At 47.1% G+C, this 24,963-nt stretch overlaps 2 protein-coding genes across 3 annotated transcripts in view; one reads left to right on the top strand and one right to left on the bottom strand.

Moving 5' to 3' along the window:
* Nucleotides 1–24,963, bottom strand: part of LOC144128139 (flavin-containing monooxygenase 5-like) — a 113,246-nt gene that overhangs the window by 78,037 nt on the left and 10,246 nt on the right. The window contains exon 1 of one of the 2 annotated variants that reach the window (XM_077661237.1): nucleotides 13,413–13,545. The exons of the other annotated variant lie outside the window; for it this stretch is intronic. The gene's annotated coding sequence lies outside the window, so the exon portion shown is untranslated. Of the gene's footprint in view, nucleotides 1–13,412; nucleotides 13,546–24,963 lie in introns of those variants that run through there. 2 annotated transcript variants of the gene reach the window in all.
* Nucleotides 14,446–24,963, top strand: part of LOC144128140 (flavin-containing monooxygenase 5-like) — an 86,209-nt gene continuing 75,691 nt past the window's right edge. The window contains exon 1 of the mRNA XM_077661240.1: nucleotides 14,446–14,574. The gene's annotated coding sequence lies outside the window, so the exon portion shown is untranslated. The remainder of the gene's footprint in view (nucleotides 14,575–24,963) is intronic.

Genomic DNA, 24,963 nt, shown 5'->3' with positions numbered 1-24,963 from the left:
AGCACCGGCTAGCTCTCCTTCTGTCGACCAAGGCACTTTTGAAGCATCTCGACGCTTTCAGCATGGCGCCGAGCATTGTCCTCATTCTTCGCCTTTTCGGCGATCCTTCGAACAGAAGCCAACCACTCGTGCTTGTCGACCGCTGTAATCAATGCAAACTTAGGTCCTCGTTCCAAACAACGCTGAATGGGCGGAGGGATCGAAGCCTCCCCTAAAAGCGTTGCAGGTACCGGAGCTGTCTTTCTTTCCGTCGTCATAGGTAGACTCCAGACGGCTCTGGCCCAACGGAATTCCACTCCGGTCCTCACAGTCTTCTGATAGCTAGCCAGTATCTTCAAGCAAGAGACTCCGTAGCCGCCCCAGTTGAAGGAAAGTGCTCGCAGCCAGTCGTGCAAGGCTCGCATCTGTCTCCAACATTCCTTTTTGATGCTCTTTGCGACCCTTTTCCAATGGCTGACAGAAGGGCCAGTGCAGCCGAAGAGGTTCGATATTTGAGGCGCCCAGCAGTTCTTGCTCCAGTGAAATGCAAGGTATCGTGCTTGACATGTAGTGACTATGATGAAGCTGGAACATTGCACGCATGCACTGTTCCTCGATGTTTAGAACACAGTCTCCAAATAGTCTTAGTTTAGTTTACTTTGATATCTAGCCGCCTCCTCAAATCAGAGTATAGCTGGGCATGCGCGTTTGACGGCTAAAACACGTCATTTTGCTTCCAATTCTTTTAGTTGCAAGTTAGCCCTCGTCTTGTGTCCCTCTCACGTACATATGTTTCGCTCGAATTAAGCCCCTCCAAATCATGGCTTACCAACAAGCCTCGACTTCCGCTTTACTGTAGGTGAATTCTGTCCTTTTATGAAGGCTACCGGGATCCACAGGCTTCTAAGCGAATCGGTGTCCCCACCGGCATAACTGCACAAAAATCGTGGTGTACTCTTTTATTTTCCAAGGGGAGTTATCAGTATTAACAGTCACGTCACAGGCGCCAGATGGCAGTAGTAAGGGACCGAAAGACGAAATTTGGGAAGTAAACCAATAAAAAGAAAGGTCTCTAGCTCCTTTTCACTCTGCCGTGAAATGTTATCACAGATATACCACGTGCACCGTTATACGCAATGTCCTTTAAATGGACGAGACAAAAACAATACGTTAATTGTAGGCGCGGTGCGTTTCGTGCCGGCTATTAGCCTCACATGATTTGTACCACAGTGATATAGGCTGATAGGCAAATAACCTTCCTTCTGCACCTAGACTTCGTGTGGAACTGTTGAGTCCCTCTGAGAAAACAAATTGGGGTGCACAGGAATGCGTGGTATGTCGAAGCGCGCTTGCCACAGAGACGCGTGCTATCAATCACGGTGCCTATACTTTGCCAAATGGTTTTTGAATGTGTAAGGAATATCGAGCCCGTGAATAAATACTGTCTTTGCCCGAGCAGGATCTGCCCAGACTAATTAGCATATGAAACAAAAACTAAATAAGTTACGTAACGAAAAAATTACGTTGAAGAAAGTGTGCTCAAAAAGCATTAGAATGCGAAACTACCATATATCAGCCACAAGAATCGCACAAGCCAATGACTTTTGCGCATGATACGGACGAGCATTCATGTCTGGGCGATGATCTCTAGGGATATTGCTTTATGAACCACCATAATGGGCGAGCGTCATATTTAACATCCAATAAAGAATCAGGGAAGTTGCAGCCAAGAAATTAAAAATTCAACAGCCCATTTTTAGGAGGTCGTGCTTGTTTACCACATAAAGGAAACGCTGCAGTTCTCAAGCAGGCAAAAAGCAATTAGATTCGATTCAGACTGCTAGAGCGTAGTGGAGATAAGAGACGCGAGGTGCAGCTTGCGCCATCCTACATGCTGTCGTTCTTGATACATGCTGCCGTTTCTATCGGAGAACTGGCAGCGATTTTTACAAGGTGGTCGTGCAGTTGAGTTCAAGACCAAGGGAGCCTATAACTTGCCCTAACACGACCTGACCAACCACATCTTAAACATCACAGACTGCCCTTAGCTGGCTGTCTTTCGAGTAAAGCCGTTCTCCCTTTTCTCTGTCACCCTAAATAAAATAAGGCTTCAACGTTTTCTGCAAATGGATCGAATACCGCTGGTTTCCTGCTATGTAAGCCATTTCGCATGCACTGTTGAACGTGGCGAAAACCTGCGGCAGCATGACTTATCACTGAGGCCAGGCTCAGACGAGTACAGCTCATCGCCAATACATGTTTGGCTGTTATTCAATGTGATCGCCGTGCGGGGCTCATAATCGAAGCGAGCCAATATCAGCGACATTGCGAGTACTAGATATCTTTATGAGGCCAGGCGACGGTGGAGGCAAAAACCACGCGACGACAGCATAATCATCAAGGTCATCTGTTCGTTACCGTCTTTCTGCCTGGGTGTATTTTCGAAATACAAGAAGCAAAAATGAGTGGCGTGCGCCCCGAGCACGGGAAACACAGCGCGGATGCCCCTGAAAGGCACGACGACCTCGCCACCGCACCGATCGCATTACGAGTGTTGTTGCTAAGCTACTTATTCGGTTCTGTTTGCTACAACGATGCAGTGAGAGCGATTGCTCATGTGGTTGCTGGAATCAAGATATTGCAGTCAAGGCTCGCGTTAACGTACCTGCTAAGTCCGTCCCGCTTGGCTTTCCTCCAAGCTTCTTCTGAGACGCTCTAGTTCGCCACCGAGATAGAGAACTATGGCGAAAAAATGCGTTAGGCTAAGAGAGAGACAAATAATGTAAATATATTAAGTTTAGGTAGCAGAGTAAAGGATTTGCACAGTCTTTGGAAAAGTAACCACACTGCATGGTTTGCTTCTCCCTCATTTAGGGGAGCCCCTACGGCTTCTCTAAAAACCGAAACGTTACTCGAAGTTGAAGAAAAAGGTTCCCCTGACCTCTCAGTGGTTTATAGCTTGCTGGATGCGAGACGTGTTCCGCTATACAACTGAGAAGCAAACCGGGCAGCTCGTTACTTTCGGCGAAGATGGTACGTTGCAAAGTTACTCTGTGAGCTATGAGAGTAAGCTTAGTTGTCAAGGAAAATAAGACAGAAGGAGGCGCTCGGCGATTGCGCAATGACGATGACACTTCCTGATATGTGATCCGCATCGGGCTGCGATCGCAGGAGTCGTTTATTTTTACCACTTCTCAATCGTGCAACGCAGCAGCTTTCTGAGCTCATTATCTCGTTTGCTACACCTGAAGGTTGTCATACATGAAGCACGAGAAGCGATGCTATGCATACTGTTATTCTCACTCTGCCTTGCACTAACACGATTATTGGTGCGCTGTTCGCTCAACATATCGATCTCGGTGCGGTGTGTTTATCCGCTCCTTCACTTATACCATCGGTTATCCTTCCCACGCGTTCAATGTTCCGGCCAGCTCAATATCCTCCCCTTGAATTCAGCCAGGACGCATTAAGTCGAGTTTGTTCTGTAATCCTGGCCGTTATTTTATCGTCTCCGAACATTTCCATTGTCTGTTTTGTCTTAATAGCTCGCTGCGGTGTCTTGAATTTAATCCGAAGCCTTTTCGTTAGCCTCTGAATTTCGGCAAATTAGGTTGGGACTGAAGAATGCGTTATGGGTGTTTCAGCTAAGTAAGCCTGAAAGCCTTAAATATAGGCTGTTAAAGGTGTAAACGCGGCTTCCGCGGCATAGTAATGCCAGTAATAGTAGACATTAGAAAACAGGAGAATGATGTTAACAGTTTGCTGGTTAGCTAAATTGTAATAGCTTTTCTAATAACGGTTAGGCGCCTGACTTCAACGAATATTTGTAACAGGCCGTTGTTTGCATACCGTGCGATATTTTAGAACACCATAGACGTGATTGCGCCACGAATTGTGGTCATCTCGCGCGTCATTCGGAAAGCACGCAGCTGTTAAGCGTGGGCAGTCACACCTAGAAGCATGCGTCACTCGGCGACGTGGGTGTCACGTGGCCTTCTCGGTAGCGCCTGCACTAACGGGCCGGAGCCGGGAGGAGAGGCTCGGGAGGGGCAGAGAATTTCAAGTGACTGTGACACATTCGTCGCAGAGTTCCATGCTGTACTCTATTCAACGTCTGCTTCTCAGTTATTTTATTAGGGACGATTATTTTTGTGTTATCATTCATTTCATCATCATCATTTACTGATCCCTTAAAGACCCTTCACAGGGTATTACATAGGGGGGGGGGGGGGGGGCGACGTACGTAGGACAATACAAAAACAAAGCCAAAGAGGTTGAAAAAAAAGAACAAATCTAGTAAAACATGTATGTATGTATGTATCTATGTATATATATATATATATATATATATATATATATATATATATATATATATATATATATATATATATATATATATATATATATATATAATGGGGGCAATTAGGACAACGAATACAATCAGTAACATCAAATGAGAACACAATTAAAACAGTTACAAAAAAATCAATCGAGCAGAGAAGGGTATTTAAAAACGAGTGGCTAAAGCGCATGAAACTATGGGCGAGAAAAGAAATATAGACAAATTTAAAGTTCAAAGAAAGACAGTAACCGGTCTTTGAATTTGACAGGGTCACTTTCCATGACAGTAGAATCTGGCAGTTCATTCCGTTCCTGTATTGCAATTGGTAGAAATGACTTATTAAAAGCAGATGTACACATCCTTGCGCACATTTTAAGTACGGCGCATGCAATAATGGAGTTTCTCAAAATTACGTAGATGAAAAAGTGGCGCCACCGTCTATGCAAGTTTCATAAAAGAGCGTTTCACCCACCGCGGCAATGCCGGGAAAATAAGGTTTGATACTTGTCTTGGATAGTTTTAGGCCGGAAACGTGAATTCTACCTCGAAATCCGTAACTACGATGCGATGCTTTCCCCTTTGTGCAGGTTAAGTTCGCTCATATGAAACCAAACAAGCCAGCCACTGCACGTTATTCAATAAATTTAAGTCGAAGTTCGGTGATAGGCTGGCGCGAAAACTTTCGCAGCATTTTTTCGAGGTTCGTCGCGAGATCAGTCTCATTGCTTATTTATTTATTTATTTCAGATACCCTCATGGCCCACAGTGCATTATATAGGGGAGTGGTACACACATTTAGATAAATTTGTTACAAAAGGAGACAACGCATAAAGAAAAAAACAATAAAGAAATACCGCAACAAATACATAATTCTAAACCCGGAACATGAAGTGAGTTCAAAATGAGACAAATACCAAGAAACGCTAAATCAAACAAAGAAAAGTGGTGCAAACTGTAAAACGCCACCATTAGTACAAATATTAACACCGCAAAACTGGGGGGGGGGGGGAAATATATCAGAATGCGTCAGATTACGAGGAAAATGGAAATGGAACCAAAGCTATATATAGTAAGCAATAATGTGTTGATAACTTCTTCTTAAATTGATTACAGTCATTGGAAAGTGCAATATCCCGAACTTCACCGAATACTGAATACACGTTTTATGCCCAGCAGTACACAATCCAAATAAAAAACCTAATTTCCCGGCCTCCCTGCCCCTCTCCATCGTGGATAAGGTGCAGCATCGCCTGTATTCTCTCCAGGTAACGTTTGAAGCTTTATGCACGCGACGAAATAAATGAAAAATTACCAAAACGTTCAAACTGGTAACGACTGGACAAAAGCAGTGCGTAATCCTTTGTTATGGCGACATCTGAAATAGAGCGACAGCAATGTCTTCATTCAAAAATCGCCGCCGACCGGCGCAGACAGACTGACATATATGCTGAATAAGCACCATAGGACCACTCCAGTACTGCGGTGAATTTCTTCGTGTCTGAGTACAGTAGAGAGCAAAGTGTTTATCACGGGCACAAAGCGATGAAGTAGCTATGAATATACTTTCCGAGCTGCCAAGGTAGCATGGCTATTGCGCGTGAGCTTTCAAAGCTGCAGGGTTGCATCTTTCTTCGCTTCTTAGGAATTTCTTTCCGGGTAGCATGCGAGGGCAATTATGGTCTCAGTCTTAGTACAGGAATGCAGCACCGTTAGGCCTCGCAGAAAGGTATTCGGGCAACTGATCGTCATGCTGCCAAGTCACGCACAAGTCATGCGTTGAGTACCGCCACTGAACAGAAGAAAAAGATTATGGGATACGGCCGAAGAATGAGGTTTCGGGAGTACTCTTTTATATGATTATAATTCCTTTATGTAACGTTGGAACCAAGTTGGCAACGATTTTCTGGTGAAAAATCAAAGTGCTTTTGTTCTTCGCTATGCGAACTGCACACTGAACATGATTGCCATAACTAGCTGCCTTTACAAGCTAAGGCCTAGAGATTTATTGCCCTAACTTTCGAACTGTTATGTTACTTGTACGAAGTTTACGCTCGCAAACGTCGATCGGAGGCTCTAATATACCTTTGATTTTCTTCAGCATTGCCATGCAGAATCGTGGTATGCCCTTGAGTACTTCATGTCAGGGCTAATAGTTAAAAAAGGAGAAACATAAGTCGTATAGCAGGAATTTCGGTGTACAGCAACGAGTATTACACCACCCTCCTCCAGTAGGCTTTCTTCCCACATCTCTAAGCTAAAACAGGCCTAATTATGTTTTTGTCACAGCTTTCTGTTCGTCCAAAAAGACGTATGGTCTCCTTCCTTTTTTTTTGTACAGCGGTGTTCTGGCTTGTCTTCTTATGAAATTTACTTTCTCGAGTCTATCCATGTTGCACTTCTACAATCTTCCTATTCCACAAGAACAACAGTCCCGACGAAAACAGCAGTCATGTGCGACGAAGTCATTCATATTTTTTTTTGCTACACGATGAATCACAGTTATTTAAAAAAGTTAAAGGCTCACTCACTCACTCAAATCGATCAATTGATCGACCAACCAACCAATCAATCAATCAATCAATCAATCAATCAATCAATTAAATAATTTAACCGCGCGAATGAATTAATGCTTGAGGAGCGCTTGGTTCTAAAGATGGAGACGGTGCGCTTGGAGACGCTAACAGCTATTCTTCATGTTGCACAATGAACATGAGCAATGTTGTTCATGTTGTACATACAAGCCCAAACTAGGGAGAAACGGACTTGGCTGCAACCTTTCGTTTTTAAAGCAAGGAAAATGGGTTGAACATTCATTACAAGGACTGAAGTTACTTGGATGATAAGGTGCTAATGGCTGACAACAAGGAAGACTTGCAGATGCTGATGGACATCCGCAGTACAGAGGGAGATGGATTAGTTCTCAAGTGTAGTCAGGGAAAGTCGGCAGTCATAGCTCTTAATGATGAGGGCGGTGAGCATAGGATACAGCAGGTCGCGCTAGAGGTAGTGGATAAGTACAAGTATCTTGGAGTGTGGTTAAATAATGATGCTGAGTATCTAACCAAGCATGAGAAATACGTAACGTCAAAAGGTAGCAGCAATGCAGCTGTCATGAAAAGTAGAGCATTGTTGAATTGAGATAGGTGCGGAGTGGTAAGAGGGATCTGGAAAAGGGTAATGCTTCCTAGTCTGATTTTCGGCAAAGCGGTCCTACGTATTAGACCAGAGGCTTTAGCAATGTGATAAATGAATCCCTCAGATATGGTAGTTGCGCGAAACACACACACACACACACACACACACACACACACACACACACACACACACACACACACACACACACACACACACACACACACACACACACACACACACACACACACACACACACACACACACACACACACACACACACACACACACACACACACACACACACACACACACACACACACACACACACACACACACACACACACACACACACACACACACACACACACACACACACACACACACACACACACACACACACACACACACACACACACACACACACACACACACACACACACACACACACACACACACACACACACACACACACACACACACACACACACACACACACACACACACACACACACACACACACACACACACACACACACACACACACACACACACACACACACACACACACACACACACACACACACACACACACACACACACACACACACACACACACACACACACACACACACACACACACACACACACACACACACACACACACACACACACACACACACACACACACACACACACACACACACACACACACACACACACACACACACACACACACACACACACACACACACACACACACACACACACACACACACACACACACACACACACACACACACACACACACACACACACACACACACACACACACACACACACACACACACACACACACACACACACACACACACACACACACACACACACACACACACACACACACACACACACACACACACACACACACACACACACACACACACACACACACACACACACACACACACACACACACACACACACACACACACACACACACACACACACACACACACACACACACACACACACACACACACACACACACACACACACACACACACACACACACACACACACACACACACACACACACACACACACACACACACACACACACACACACACACACACACACACACACACACACACACACACACACACACACACACACACACACACACACACACACACACACACACACACACACACACACACACACACACACACACACACACACACACACACACACACACACACACACACACACACACACACACACACACACACACACACACACACACACACACACACACACACACACACACACACACACACACACACACACACACACACACACACACACACACACACACACACACACACACACACACACACACACACACACACACACACACACACACACACACACACACACACACACACACACACACACACACACACACACACACACACACACACACACACACACACACACACACACACACACACACACACACACACACACACACACACACACACACACACACACACACACACACACACACACACACACACACACACACACACACACACACACACACACACACACACACACACACACACACACACACACACACACACACACACACACACACACACACACACGCACGCACGCACGCACACGCACGCATCATCAACTTCATTCATTTTAAAACCGCCATCGAAGATTTGTATTGATGTTATTACCTGTTTGTTTGTCCGTTCCTCATGTAATATTCCTTGTGTACCTTAGGGGAATCAATAAATAAATAAATAAATAAGCATGATACAAAAAGAGAGGGCAAAGAAAAAAGAGCGAGAAGCGCCTGCCCAATGACGGCGTTTGCAGCCGGCCCTCCTCGTGTTTTCTTTCCTCGCCCTTTGTGTTGTGTGTTGCAAGGAACTTCGAGGCGTTCAAAGGTTTATTTCTACCGCGAAAAACACCCCGTTACGACGTCTAAAATTCTGCTTTTGTTTTTTAGCTATGACATCATTGTTTAGTTCGCCTCACCCTTCGAAGACGGCGCTGGCTCCGCACCATAAGCCGCCATGTTTTCAACGCAAGGGCTTCTATGCAAGCAGCGCTACCACTCTACATCTACCTTCGACAGCCGCTAACGCCGCAGAAAGAGACCTGTGTGCACTTAACAGCCGCCGTTCCACTAACAACTGAGAAAGGGCCGGTGGACGCTGCGACCTTCGATGTGATCGGAGGCAGTCCACAGCCTATCTTCCCTTTTGCGTGTGCGTGCGAAGTGAGTTTACGAAACACTCGACTGATTCAGTGCGCTGTTCTGTAGTCGCGATAGCATTCACTGCCGGTCCTTGTGAGGGGCCTTGCGGGAGTACCTTGAGTATTTTTTCTCGATGCCAGCGTATCAGGTTCGCACGCGAAACGTCCTCAGAAACAAATGGTCTGCTTTAAGATTTTGTTAGAACTTGATGTTAAGCGTTGATGCATATGTTAGCGCGGCTTGTCCCTTTAAATCAGGCGGACACCTATTTAAGCGGGTGATGAAAAAGGCGTCAAAGCCAAAAATAAGCTAAAAAGACAAACAAAACTAATACGCACGTTCGACAGCGCCACCTACCATGAAGGAACAGTGGGTAAGATTTTCTGCTGCTGAACAGGAGCACTCAGGTTCGAATTCCAACCTTGGAGGTCGCATTTCGATAGGATAAACCCTGGTGGTCAACAGTAATCCAGAGTTCTCTAAAACGGTGTCTGCAATTCATCCAGCGTGCAGCTTTGATGCAGCCTACCTAAACAGTGCCGGCTGCGATGGAGAGGCCTGTTTCTGAAGGAAAAGAATAGCTTCAGATTTCAGGAACTTCCTTTAAACAGTTTCAACAATTGTTTGAGTTCAGAGTTTCAACTTTCTGCGAATTAAAGAGTGCTCACACAATAAACAGCAGGTGTTACACTAACAGAACAGTTCTTGTAGAGTTATGTAATAATATCGACAGGGAGAATGTTCTGGCCACAATCCGGTAAGTATGCATATTTAGGCCGTCTGTTCATGGTAGAAAGAGTGACACAACTTTAGTAGTTGGCAAAAATAATATTTTGACTTCCCTGTCCTTCACGCCGCTTAATGTCCAAAAAACACGACGCAGCTACAGGGGCTTGCTTAGGAAAGAATGCACTGATCGCTAACCGAAGTTCTAGCTCGCACAAACTCACTTGTGATTGAACGGTGCAATTTGTCTGAACAAAAACCACTGCTCACTTACGTGACCTCCAAGGGAAGCATAGTCTCTCTTGGCATAAGATGGGGAAAACACTAGCCGTGGGTTTTGCAAAGTAAGTGAGTAACTTTCCTGAGGACGGGGGAAAAAGACATAAACATAAAGAGTAGAAAACGAGGCAAGAAAATAAAAATAACCTTGCGAACTTAGAGGGAAGGAAAAACACTTGTTATGTTGCAGACCAGCTTTGTACCATTGCACTTCATACGAGGTGTAAACAACAAGGAAAGAGTACACCCTGTCATAACAACCTCTTAAGAAAGCGCTCTCAGCCGCGAGTCGTGATCACAAGCGCGAAACTGAAGTTTTGGCTGCTGGGCAGGAGACCGAATGACATTCGATGCATCGAATTTAATGTCATTCCCATCGAATGACATTAGCACCTAATGCCATTAATCGGCTGCTACACGGGTATACTTAATGCCATTAGGTTGGAATGACATTCGCCATCGAATGAGTTTGGGGAACTCATTCGCATTCGATCTCGAAACTAATGTTTACTCTGGATACCAGATAACGCAGCAGAAACAAGCGATGCAAAATATAGCATGCGCACTGCCAAAGTTATAAATTGTATTTATTTAGTTCTGCTAAATAAATATTAATTTTGATGCGAACCTCTTCACACTTAAAGCTGTCATGGATAGCTGTTACTCTCGGTCCCAGCAGCAGCCAACGGCAGCGCCCGACCGTGAAGCAGGGCCTTTCCCGCGACCGCCGATCATTTTGGGTTGCGTGCTTCTTGTTGGTTGGCGTTTCATGTTCGTTTAGCTCGCAAGTACTTAAAGATGTAACTGAGCACTTCACCTTTTGGAAGTCATTTCCATGGCGCCGCCGCATCAGCCATTTCGTTTCTTTACGTTTATCGGATTTGTGGTTGACTTTGTACTTGGCTTTTTATAGCTGAAGTGCTGGAGAATTGCCGGTAATAGTATTGTAAGGTTATAATATTGTACAGAAATGTTCTCACCCGCTTTAGAAACACCACATAACAATTTCAAACATCTTTTATGGGCGCTGATGTCTTTCAACTGCACTATTTCTTTTTTGCACTGATCGTCACTGCCATCATTTTCGAATGACATTTTTTTTACCGTGTAGCACCGAAAGAGATTGTATGACATTCGGTTGGAATGACATTAAATTTGCCGTGTGGCAGGGGTATTAGACTATCCTTCAGTGCAAATGGAAACCCGGGACGCTCTTTTCCCTTTTTCTTGGCGTGCAAGCCATTCAGTTAATCTCTTATCTGAGGATTCTACTTGTCTTGCAGCGCGCACGAACGAACCGAAACAAGACGATCTATTATCTACTTTATAAAGGAATTGTTTTGCTCGTTGTAGGATAAATGGTAGCGCAAACTGTCTTCTCCTGAGGCGCAGGATTGGTGCTGTTCACAGGCAGGAACCAAAGCGGCCTGCATCAACCAATGCCTTTTTAATGCCCCGTTACGCAGAAAATCCTCTGTTGGCGCTGGCGTAGTGAGCGAAAAATCACGGGCACGACTCTGGCAGGTGGCCGCTAGAAAGCAACCTATGAGACAGGTGGGCCACCTAGGTCACGTGACCTTGCAGCGTCATCGCAGCCTTCCCACCGGATCGTGAGAAAACTTCCCAACGTGGAAAGTGACAGTTAAATTAATGACTGGTCGCTCCAGAAGAACAGTCTGGGCCGCACAAAATCCACCGCTGGAAGCACAAGGCACCGGCGCAACACTTAGCCAGAAGGGGTATGAGGACTCCCAGGGATCTATGCATGTTAAGTAGAGAATGACCTTCTGCATATATGGCAATTAACCCCTTACGTCATCGCGTCATACCCTTAAGGCAGAGCTTAGGTATCCCCTCCAATTATTTTTTTTCGTTACTTTCGCATCTTTACCACCTCGTGAGTATTTCGTTTACCCGGTGCAGTGGGCTAAAAGTAGGGCTATCTTATAGAAAGTGCTCTAAAACAACCGCCGTGAAGTTTCTTCGGAGTGAAGACTTGGTGCACATGTGATCCAGCCGTGTGTGAGAATAGGAGCTTTCTTGACAAGAGGAACAGGAGGGGTGGAGAGAGAGAGAGAGAGAGGTTGGGGTAGAGATCTATCTCGGTCACCCCTTCGCCGTGAGGTATGCCTAAAAACCTGTCATATATTCGTGCGCACTTTATTGTATGAAGCCCCTTTGCTTAATGTGACAGGTAGAGGGAAGCAGGTAAGAGTAAAGCTCATTAAGTTCACTTCAGTACAGCAGAGCTTTTTGTTGGACAGGTTGATAGGTCATTGTCGGCTTTTAAGTGAGGACGCCAGCTACTGGCTTCCGCCAAGGAACGGAAGACCAATCTATGCGAAGCATTAATTATTAGTAGCAAGAAACGGTTGGATATAGTTTAGCAGGGTTGACGTCCTGTATCGGTCCACAGCGATAGTTGTATGACGGGCTGTCTCCGCAGCAAACGAAGTAGGGCTGCTATGTGAAAACTATGTTTCTCCAGTGGGCACGGGCCTTGTGGCCTGGAAACAGTAAGCATTTGGAAACTTGTCAACTGCGATGATTTAGCGCGCGTGGACCCTAGATAGGGTGCGCTTATGTGGGCACGGAAGGATGCGGTGCAAGCCCCCCACCCCCCTAAGACGGAAATTTAAGCAAAGCAGTTGAAAACCGAAAGGGTCTGTACTCACAATTCCGCCTGCTGTAAACACGCAGCAGCCGATGGTTCAAAGTCAGCAACCTCGGACAGAAGCTCCGGAAGCTCTTTCGTCCACCAGTGAAAGTGCCCGGAACTCGGCCCTCCGAAGCGTTTCCTCTGTTCCTGTTCCGCACTTCTTTCGGCGCACAAGAAAGCACACAAACACCAAAGTCTCTTCGTTTCAGACTTTTAGCCTTGCAAAGTCGGCACAAGAGAATGATCACTGGAGTGTATGCTCCCGGATGGCACCATATCCCTCATTCAGTTGGCGCCTTTCAACGGGCAACGCTTGCAAGTCTTGCAGTCACGGCAGGGGACAGGCATGTTCTATTCTGCAGTCTCAGCAGCACTTTCAGACAATTCCGGTGGTTTGTCACACACAGCTTAAGTATGGCTTCTCAAAGCCTAGCTTTCCAGGGGATGTTAGCCGAGGGACCTCAGAAAACACGCTTCTGGTCGAAGTAAATCAACTCAGTCTTGATGGAAAACGTTGCCTAAGTCACAAGTGTTTTTGTCGACGCCACCGATGAGGATGGAGAAGTGAAACGTTTACAAAATTTTTGCTAGTTGCTTCCTGTCTCACTGCGTTCACGATGTGGCTGATGCCTGCACAAATAAGATCCACTCGACAAAGTAAAAAGAAATGATAACAGCACACAACCAGTGCAGCTGTAGACCAGTAGACCAGCAGACTTCGCACCCGCACAAGGTTGCATCCAACGTCACGAAGGGGTGGGTGCAAGAGAAAGAGGAACCAGAACGGCCTGAACGAGCCCGAACCACACGCGCGCCACACGTCCAACACAGCCAGCGAGATGCCCGAACGCGACTGGATCAAGGCGGCGGAGGCAAGGGCGCGCGGAGTCCGTCGTCGCGAGACCCGGCAACCTCTTTCTCCACTTTCCGGTCGCCTTCGAAAGCGCTCGCGGCCGACCGCCTCTGCACGCCGCCGACGGGGTGCGTTACGCAAGCCGCCACCGCCCGACGACGGCGGCAGGCCGTGAGAGAGACGAGCAAGGGGGAAGGGGCGCACGGGGCGGTGATGGGCCGCCAATTTTCCTTCTCGGACAGGTAACTCCTTCGGCAGCGACGTCCATCACGGAACCTACCGACTGGTCAGGAGACCCTGTTGGTTCCTTGTGTAGAAAAGAAAGGTATGTGCGCATGCCAATGCAAAGCGCTGGGCGTGCAACTGCTGTAGAAACGCATTCCAACCGATTACGCACAGAAATCCATGTATTGCGTTCAGGCTGCGTTCCTCTTCGGCTCCAACTGGACGACCTATCACCTCACAACGCCGCTAGGCATAAAGTGTAGGCTATACGTTGCGTGAGTGCAATGTGTACCCACTATTAAACGCCCGGGCAATCTTCAGTGTTCACCCGGAGAGCACTGCGGTGCAGATTTAAAACTCGTGCCTCCAAGTGTGGACTCATAGCTGGGTGAGAGTATGGTGTGCAAGCGCTAGAATGAATTTGTGCATAAATAATTCACCTTGCCTCATAATTGGCTGAAAACCCGCGTTTTTTATGGCTTGCGCCTATGCGCTACGGACCAATGAACGAAGGCTAATAGATTCACGCTGTTGCTGCAGCTGCATTAGAGTCGCTGCTGGAATATGTACTCTATGCATAACAACAAGTGATGTCTCGAATGTGCGCTCTTGAATAAGTACCTCTCGCACCTCGAATTCAGAGTTTAGGCGCTGGGTAAAACCAGATCGTTTCACCTGAATCGGTGGTGAATACTTTGCATGAGACAAAAAAATAAAATGTCGTTTATTACTAGGTCCGCTGCGAGCGACTTTAGAACAAAGCTCCCTTAACAAGGAAAGCTGGGCGTCACTGAAAATCGGTTATAAGCAAGTAGTTTCGCAATTTGGTGATTGAGCACATTAGTAAAGAGAAGCAAAACGGAAGACCATCGCCATCTTCTGCCATCTCCAGGGGCTACAAATTGACGGTGATTGCCTTCTATTTCATAACAGCGCCGGATAAAAGAAAAAAAAGGACCGACAGAGTATACAGCACAAAAAATTTTTTTGTGCACTGCTAACAAATAGACGTGTGACCAAATACTCCACCAGTTCGTCCTGAGTGGTCGGTGTGTTGCACCGTTAAATTTCGCGTGAACCACAACAGGCTACTCTTTACTGTTTAGACTGCAGTGTTCAACATGCGCACGTGCTGCCAATCCCTGCTCGACTACCGCATTCTCTTGTGTGGTCTGCGAGCCCACGTTCCGACTTAAACATGAAGGAACATGTTTTATGTGATCAAATATTTGTTGCATAACTTGCCGCCAGTACATAATCAAGTTGAGTTTACTCGTTAGTCACACTGATTATAATAACGCATCTCTTATCTGCTTCATTCATGCAGCGAGCTGTCAAGGTGAACGCTCCAATGTGTTTTCTCTCTTCCAATGAGACGCGTTAATTGCCTGCATTTTCTTACGCTGTACAGCAAGGATGTAAGACGGCCTTCGAACACACCAGCGTCACTTCGGGACTTCAGTTCAACAGACGTACCCTGTGCAAAACAAAATAGCCTTGACGCGAAGGATGACACGGGAAAGTCATTGTTGCTTGCCGCCTCATTTAATCCTTGGCTGCACTTCGCGGACGCCACGGTCCAGTGAACGAACGGCCTCTCGTCGCCACTGCGTCAGAGTAGTTGCTGTTATGGGTTCTCTATGCACTAACCACGCGTGGCTCGTCGGTTGTGCTTGCTTGAGTTAGCTAATTTGTTGTCATCCGTGAGCAGAGAGCGTGGGCATAGTGGACATTTTCCTTATAACACAGGAACAAAACGCATGCGCCGCTTTTATCAAGATTTACGGCACACCTAGCAGCTGTAACACTCCTACGAGTCGCGCCGGCGTTCCCTCGCGCTCTGTTTAATTGGACGGCCTTGTTTCTCCCGAAGGACTCGTCGTTCGGTATAGTGAAAAAGAGATGTCGCGAATGACTCATTCAGCCGTTTTTCCGGCATGCAGGTGAAGTTTCGCTCCCACAGAAGACAACTTTTAAGCTACCGTCGTATACTGTTGCAATAATTTCTTTTTATTTTAGAAGGCGGAAAGGGTCTTCGCAAACCACCTGGCGCAATCTATCCGTCAACTCACCTACGCAACATTCATCCGTTCTAAACTGAAATATGCCTCGGCGATCTCGAATCCCCATCAGAAATATCTAATCGATTAGCTTGAAGCCATCCAAAATCGCGCCGCCCGTTTTATCACATCGCAGTGTAACAGACGACACAGTGTAACTCTTAACAAGGCATCCCTTGATCTTCAACCCCTGGCACTTCGGCGGAAAATTTCACAGCTTTGCTTATTTCACAAATTTTACCACACTGTCCCACAGCTAAGACACTCTGTATTGCAACTCTAAGTTTGCAGCGCATACACGGCTCCACAAACTCATTTAAAAAATCTTTTTTTACCTAGCTCCATTACATTTCCGAATGAGCTACCCGATTTCATAGTTCCTGAAATAGAACCTAAGAAATTCAGGAAGTTATTAACAGCACATTTCAAGCGCTGAGTTATTTTGCCGTTTTTTTATGTGTGCATGTGTGTTTTTTTTATCTTTCTCCATGTGGTTTTTGAGCAACTGCGTCTTTCTTAGAGTTCATAATGTTGATAATGTTAATGTTGAACTTGAACCCTGCACCTTGTATTCCTTATTGATGTTACCGGCCATTGTATTATGTAACGACTGCTACCCCCCTTATTGAATGCCCTAAGCCAAGGGCATTTAAGGGAAAATAAATGATGATGATGAGAAGAAACCTGCTGACTGTGTAAGAGTTATATAAAACCCGACACCCGGTTTTCAACTGACAGCAAGCACCGACCGTCTGCGAGATAAAAGAGCAGGTTTCCTCATTCGCATTTCCCGAAGCACGAAAGTGACCGCACCCTTGCTGTAAAAATATGTTGATGAACCGAATCACACCACCGGACAAGTGGCGGAAGCACTATTTCTGTGAGCTCGCTACTATGCGTGGATGTATTTTCTACCTGCCCAAAGGTCGTACTTGAAACGCCACGTGGCACCCTGGCTGGTTGCCATCCCCACGAGGAAGCAATGCCGATACACGTGCCAACTGGCCAGGGCTTACTATGCAGTGATTGTGGCGGCTATACAGGCGCTGAGAGCTTAAGCCTCCGCGTGGGCGAAAAGCAATTTTCCTTTTATTTTTGTGCGGAGTTCGGTACCGTGTGTGACCTCAGCTGAACAGGATGCATGCTGCTGTTAGCAAAGACGTCGCCACACCAGAGATTGGACTTACAAAGCCCCCCCGTACTACTGTTCGGTTCGTGGGCCGCAGCGGTGGTCGGCTGGCCTATCAAAACAGCCACATTGGCGACAGGTACGCAGCGCACAGGAGGTTATTTGGTTGTCAGTATACTGCGTGCATGAATTCCTGACCCCTTAGCAAGCAAACTACTGAGCTTAAGCAAGGCCGGCCGCAATGACTGTGGATCGAGTGTTACGTACATAATATCGAGGCTTTTGTCGGCTATTATACACGGTGCGTAGTCATAATAAACACAGTTATGTTCGCTCCGGGCCAAACATTTTATACCGATGGTCTCCTATTAACCCCTGCCTCAAACCAAGTGCGTCCAGCACATTACAGGCCATTTCCTGGCCATCGTCCACTGTTGTCGGCTATACCTTTTTTATTTCGTAAATAGTTGTGGTTAGAGAGTACTGGTTAAGCGCTTTACACACTTTATGCCTGACCAATTTCATTGTCTCGTGTCATCTCAACTTCAGCTAAAAATCTAACCCTCTGTTTTCCCCTAGCACGTACTAATAGCTCCTTCGTCTATTTTGTTGCACCTATACTACGCTGTCCTTAGTTCCATGTATGGCTTTTAGAACAGTACCTCTGCGCATTTTGTACCTTTAATGCAGAAGCAATTAGGTTGTCGTCACGCATTTTCCGCTTACTCCGTAAAGAAATTTCCCTGATTGGCTGAGAGAGGTCCCGTTACGTTGCGACGGCGTCACAGCCTGCCCTGAGGGCCCATCTCAACTGACTGAAACACGTCACATGACTTTGTGACGTCATCGCAATCTGCCCCACCATGGCACGTGGCAACTTGGCCTCCGAATTGCGAGCAACCTGCCTACCGAGGCAGGCGGCAGGTGGACCTTAAAAATTTGGAGGTTGGCCCACGCCCCAAAAATTTTAAACCAGCGAAATTTGGGAAGTATAGGCCACCCCAGAAATTGGATCGAGGTAAGTTAGTTGCTTGGATTTGTGTAATTCTGTATTGTAATCCATTGAAGGTCATCGAACATTCTAGAAGGTGATTATTCATGAATACCATATAAGGGCAATGGAGCCTGTTTGAACCGGAGTTCTGGCGGGGAAATCACAAGAACATTAGTCACTCATTGCAGACACTATAGCTGGCAACATAAAGGCTAACGCATTTTATTCTTCCAGAATGTGGTTAAGAACTGCCCAAGTTTTTTCTCTTGCTTGCAAAACTCTGTCCGTCATTCGCCAGGATATAAGTATGCCTATTTCTTCCTTTTTATTAATGACATCCTGGTCGAAATCAAGAGGAAGAAATGGGCTTGGGCAGGCATGTAATGCGAAGGCAGGATAACCGCCGGTCCTTAAGGGTAACGGAGTGAAATTCAAGACAATGCAAGCGCAGCAGGGGGCGGCACAAAGTTACAGGTGGGCGCATGAGTTTAAGAAGTTCGCAGGCATACGGTGGACGCAGCTGGCAAAAGACAATGCTAATTGGAGAGGAATGGGAGAGGCCTTTGTCCTGCAGTGGGTGCAGTCAGGCTGATGATGATGAGTATGCTATCGGGCTTAGCCGGGGAGCAATAACGTTGGTTTTGCGAGCATAACTCAGTGAGTGAGCACTTTCTTAGGATGAATGGGCGCGGTGGAGCTTTCGTTTTGTGGGCCTTTGTCGTTAGCTTCCTAGTTCTGGCTCAAAGTGAAGCTGAAAAACACTACGCTTCAAATTAACCTTCAAGTACTCTGCAAGCTTAGGAAGGCGTAGATAAGCCATGCACCGTCTCTGTGACGGGAGCTCTCGTTTAAATGTTGAGAGGGGACCGCAGCGGTGGCGTAGTGGTCTGAGCATCCGCCTCGCATGCGGGAGGTGCGGGGTTCAATTCCCAGTGCCGCCGGGTACCCACCGGTCATACGATGGGTGAGGGCTTTCCCCTGGTCTGGTACTCGGCTTACGTAGGGTGAAATTCTTGGGAAATGGATATTTGACCCCACCTTGAGTAGAAGAAAATGCCTTATGCCTTGGCGCTCTTTGGCCACACATGCTATTGCGCCATAGAAAATCTATCATCATCATCATAAATGTTGAGAGGGCATGCGGAATTCACTGTGCTGCGCAATGTACAGCCAGGCCGGAATGGAATGCGAACATGCATATGTCATGCTTTCCTACTTTGCAGCAAGATAATTGTTTACAAACCGCTTATAAAGATGCACTTTAGTTATCTTTACCCAGTAACATGAATCAGGCTAGCATTACACGGCAGCTTAAAGGACAGAGGTTAGATATTTTCTTTTGTTCACAGGGTGTGCTCGCGTTTCGGCCTAACTGTACAGTCGTCCACACGTCTGTCTAGAGCGCTCGAAAGGCTAGCTTTAACGCCTGGTTTGAGATACCCTGCGTCTGATCATGCGCCACCACACTGGTCACACTGCCTTCTGCTTTACCGCCTCGCTGGTCCGCAGCCGCGATCGCAAAAGGCCGCAGAACCAAATCCGAGTCGGAAAACTTTTGCTGCAGCGCCCACCCAGACGTCTTATCCCGTCTTTGGTTGCGCGGACTGCAGCGCCTTCACCGGCGATCGTTTGTGATCACGGCTGCGGACCAGCGCGGCGATAAAGCAGAAGGCAGTGTGACCAGTGTGACGGCGCAGGCTCAGATGCAACATATCTGAAACCAGGCATTATCGGTAGGTGTCGCGCATACAGCCAAAAGCTGGCCTTTCGAGCTCTCTAGACAGACGTGCTGACGACTGTGCGACCGTAATCACTTGCCGGTCAGTGTACGCGTGGCAATGTCTTCGTAGATGACGCAGGTTGCGTTAGTTCTACGAAATGGTTGCGAGGAGGCTCCGCTCTCTGCTCGTAGTTCTCGGGGTCAGTTGGTGGCGATGTTGATGGGCATAAATGAGGCTACATGCTTAGAGCGCGAGCCTGCATTAGCAGCTAATTTTTCCTCCGAGCCTCGAGGTCATAGCTTTACTGCAGACCGCAGCACTGGGATCACAATATACTTTTTATGGGTTACCAAAGAGGTTACGTCGTTTAACCACACTTGAACCGGCCCTGGACTTTAATTCTTGCTCGGAGTGTTCCAACACAAGTGAAATTGAATGATTTTATTACTTGGAGATGTTCCACGAAGTTCCCTGGTCCTCTTCTTTTCTGAATGCCGCAGACAGCAGGGAGACAAAAAGTTCAGCACATAACACACGACGACATGGTTACCCTAGCAGACCATATGCTATCAAGCCCCGCAGCACATGCCATCGCGGCAACCGGTAGTGAGAGCGGTTTGCTTCGAGTGGTGCAAGAGGTCGAACGACGACGCGCAGCTCTGAAGGCTATGAAAGCGACCGACTAGAAGTTGCTTTTGCGCCCACATCCCCATCCCTCCTAATTCACCAACCGCGGTCGAGAGCCATCCCTGCCTTGCATGCAATTAAGACTTCATTCATTCATTGTGATCACAATGAAAACAGTTCACGAAACTAGTGCTTTTATAAACCACCAAGCTCTTCACAGACCAGGTTGCGCCCCTCGCGTAATTCAGCTACAGAGGATAGTTAATAAATAAGAAGATATAAGTATAAGCTTATCATGAAAGTGATTTCCATTGTAGTCGATTGCTTCGCTTGTTTGCGAATCGCTCGGCATTGGCAGGGGCGCATTAGTTTTGTTGCGTGGTGCTTATTGAGAAATGCACGTTAACTGAACGCAGCACACATAATGGTTTCAACACGTCTGTCTGCATGGGTTCGGCGCTGCGTTCAGTCTTCTGATACTTGGGATATTTTACTTTGCCAGCAAACAACGGCGTTGGGCCCACGGCTTGTTGCTCTGGAGGGCTCCAATATTTGTATGAGGACCTTTGAAGCACACGTTGCCGCTCAAAGTCGATTAGGCTTAGGAAACGCAGTTAAACCCAGTGGTAACTGTAAGATAGAGGTCGCTTCTCTTAGCTGTTGAACTATAATTTTTCACGCGGCGGGAAAAGTTACTTGCAAGAGCTAATTTGATAGAAAGCTAATGCAAAGCGAGGGTCAAGTCATCTCAACAGAGCCACTTTTTGTATGGCATATGGTGTTTAACATCCTAAAGTGACATGGACTATAAGGGACGCCGTAGTGGATTCCTGCCTGTGGCCTTAATGTCTGAAGGCAAAAGAAATGGTTGAAACCCCCCTGGTCTTTTCCGACCCTCGACTCTAAGGTCAGAATTCCCCAGGTGAGCGGAAAGCGCAGCTCTCCTTTGGCAACAACGCGTTCGCTCGTACTTGAACATTTGGAAACAGAGTATGCCCTGCATCTTCAAATTTTCGCGGATTGTTCTGTGGACAAGGTCAAACAAGCTAGCGCAGCGGCTTTTTACATTCCTTCTTTGGACTTTAAGTGGTCTGTGCGCTTTACTGCTGTCGTATCCTCAACAAGGGGCGAAAGTGTTACTGTTAAGGCGGCTTTACGGAAGTTAGGGTCTTGTCCGGCTCAACCTGTTGTCATCCTAACTGATTCAAAATCTTCCCTTCAAAGGTTAGAGCGCGGATTTCCTACAGATGCCTTGTCTATAAGCTCTCTACGCTTGGTGCAGAACCTGCAAAGGAGGGGCTTTACTCTACATTTCCAATGGGTGCCCTCTCACATAGATGTCAGAGGCAGTGAGGTGGCAGACAGTCTCGCCCATAAAACTCTGCCAAGGAATTCATAAAAAAAAGTACCTCAAGATGAAAAAAGTCTCTGCAGGAAACCAGTGCTCGATCATTTCAGTACCCGGTGGAGTGGGCCCCACAAGCCATGTGTGACCAAGGGACTGAGGAGGTCCCAGGCCATTCTACTATATTTAATTCGCACGGCCTCTGCTCGAACTCCTGCCTGGATGAATAAGACGGGCATGAAATCGTCTCCGCTATGTTATTTATGTGGTGTCTGCGGGGATATCGACCATTATATTATGTACTGCCCAGAGTACAACGTGGAAAGGTATGTGATGTTCGCTTCCTTCAAGAAGACAGGAACCCTTCACAGTACAGTTCAGGACATTGTCTACCAGAGTGGAAACCAGACATGCAGAAGGGAGGCTGCACACCTTCTTATAACATTTCTGCAGAACACTGATCTTGTTTCTAAATTGTGACAGCAGGAACAGACTATGGTCTACTGTGATTGAATGTGTGCGTAGATGGTATCTTCTGGAGTGGGCTATGGTAAACTGTGAGTGAATGTGTTTATGGATTGTGACACTGCAATGGACTATGTTCTACTGTGACTGAATATGTGCATTGGTGGTGACTTCTGGAGTGGTCTGTGGTGTGGACTGTGTGGAGTGATTGTGTGCATAGATGGTGACTGCGGGAGAGTAATGTGTGCTGTTATAAGAGACTGTGCGCATAGCGGGGAAGATGCGACAGGTTTTAGGCCATTATTAACATAGAAGGAACGCTACGGTGGAGCAATTACCGGTATAATAAGCAAGGCTAATCCCACCTGTACCATTCAACACCTCAACTCAACTTCTGGCTGAGGTTCGCCGTAATGGAGGGCTCCAGACACCTGGCTGAGGTTCTTTAACATGCACTGACATCGCTATGTATACGGGCGCCTAGTGTTTCGCCGCCATCTAAAAGCGGCCGCCGCGGCCGGAATCGCACCAGCGGCCTTGTGCTCAGCAGACGATCTACCGCGGCGGGGTCGAACCCCCTTTTCTTTTTGCCAGTGGATTCACTAAACGGGCGTGCTCTTCTCTGATCTTTAATACGGACCGAAACATTCAAACCTTTCACTCGAACTGCAATGCAAAAAGCGCTCTGCATAGCATACGAATAAAAGCAAAAGGAGAAAGCACTCAGTACTGAACATGCGGCACAGCCGACAATCCACTCTGCTCGGAACGGATTGCTCGGAGCGAAGGCACGTTTGCCACAAGGTAAGCGACACGGCGAGGACTCGGCTACGCCCAATGACGCTCCCAGAATGCCGTGAGGGCTCCGTCTCGGGTGGGGCTTCAGTCACTCGCACACAGGTGTCGCGTGCCCGACGTCAATGCGTTCCGCACCGAGCTATGGCAGCGGAGAGACAAAAAGATCGTCGCCGAGTCGGGGGCGCGGAACGACGAAGTCGTCCTGTATTCGCGTGCGATACGCACGCATTGTACGAAACTACGAAAGCTGATGACACTGCGGATTGCTCCGGACTAGTCGCCGATGCCTTCTGAGCTGCTTATTAGCTTGTGCGGGGAAGGAAATAACATGTATGGCGTCTCGGTACTTCGCAAACGAAAGAGAAGCTGTCCCCTAATCGTCGCCCGACACGACAGTTCTTTCTTTGCGTTTTACCGTTTTGCGAGCACACAAGTTGTGCATATGGTGCAGAGAAGCGCGTGCTGTTTGTGAGAAACTGATCACTAGAGCAAATGAAGTGGTTTGTCAGCAGTTTGTGCGTCCAGCGGAACAAAAAAAAAGCGCTATGTACTCTTCTGGCTTCTTGCCTCGCCTGGTCTTCATATTTCACATACAATGCGCGCCGTATGCTTCTGATAAAACAAAGGCAAACCAAAGCAAGAAATAAAGCCATGATCGTCAACAGCAAGAAAGAGCCAGGTAATTGTGAAAGGATTACGATTAGTTACACCCCGCTGTGATATTCCTTACAATATTGTTGCACAAAATACAATGTCTTTACGAACAGCTCTTGCACCTCTCCAACCCCATCCTCCTTTTCTTGAGCAGTTGCTTGGGTTGTTGCGTTCTTGTAAAGCACTCTATCCGAAGCAAAAAAGACAATAAACATCAAATGCTTCTTCCTGTTTCTTCTTCACGGAAACGGTGAGTAGGGAGGAAAGTACACAATGGACATATGTTCTATGCACATACTGCTGTGAACTCTTGAGTATACACCAAGACACGATAGAAAACAGAGAACGTAGAAACGCCATCGCATTAAACACTGGGAAACCTGCACTGCGCACGGAGTGTCGCGACAAGACGTGCGGATGTCATTAACGCTGTCTCGTGCACCCTAGGGACGACGAAGGCACGCGTAGTGTCTTGTTTCTTTTCCTCAATTTGCGACGCGCCCGTTACGCACTCTCTTATGCGCTTGCCGTTGCGTATGTACGCTTACGCGGTTCGTTGTGCACGGTGGCTTTGTCACACCGTGGGTCACGCTGTCGTGATGTCAAGGGTTCAAGGCTTGGGCGTTGCCGCCGCAGCGCGCCTGTCATTTTTCTCCCGTTCCAGGAAAAGAAAAAACGCGCCTGGTCATGGCCACT

The sequence above is a fragment of the Amblyomma americanum genome, chromosome 4, assembly GCF_052857255.1.
Source record: "Amblyomma americanum isolate KBUSLIRL-KWMA chromosome 4, ASM5285725v1, whole genome shotgun sequence".
In the NCBI taxonomy this organism is placed as follows: domain Eukaryota; kingdom Metazoa; phylum Arthropoda; class Arachnida; order Ixodida; family Ixodidae; genus Amblyomma; species Amblyomma americanum.
This window is presented reverse-complemented; position numbering and strand designations above follow the sequence as displayed.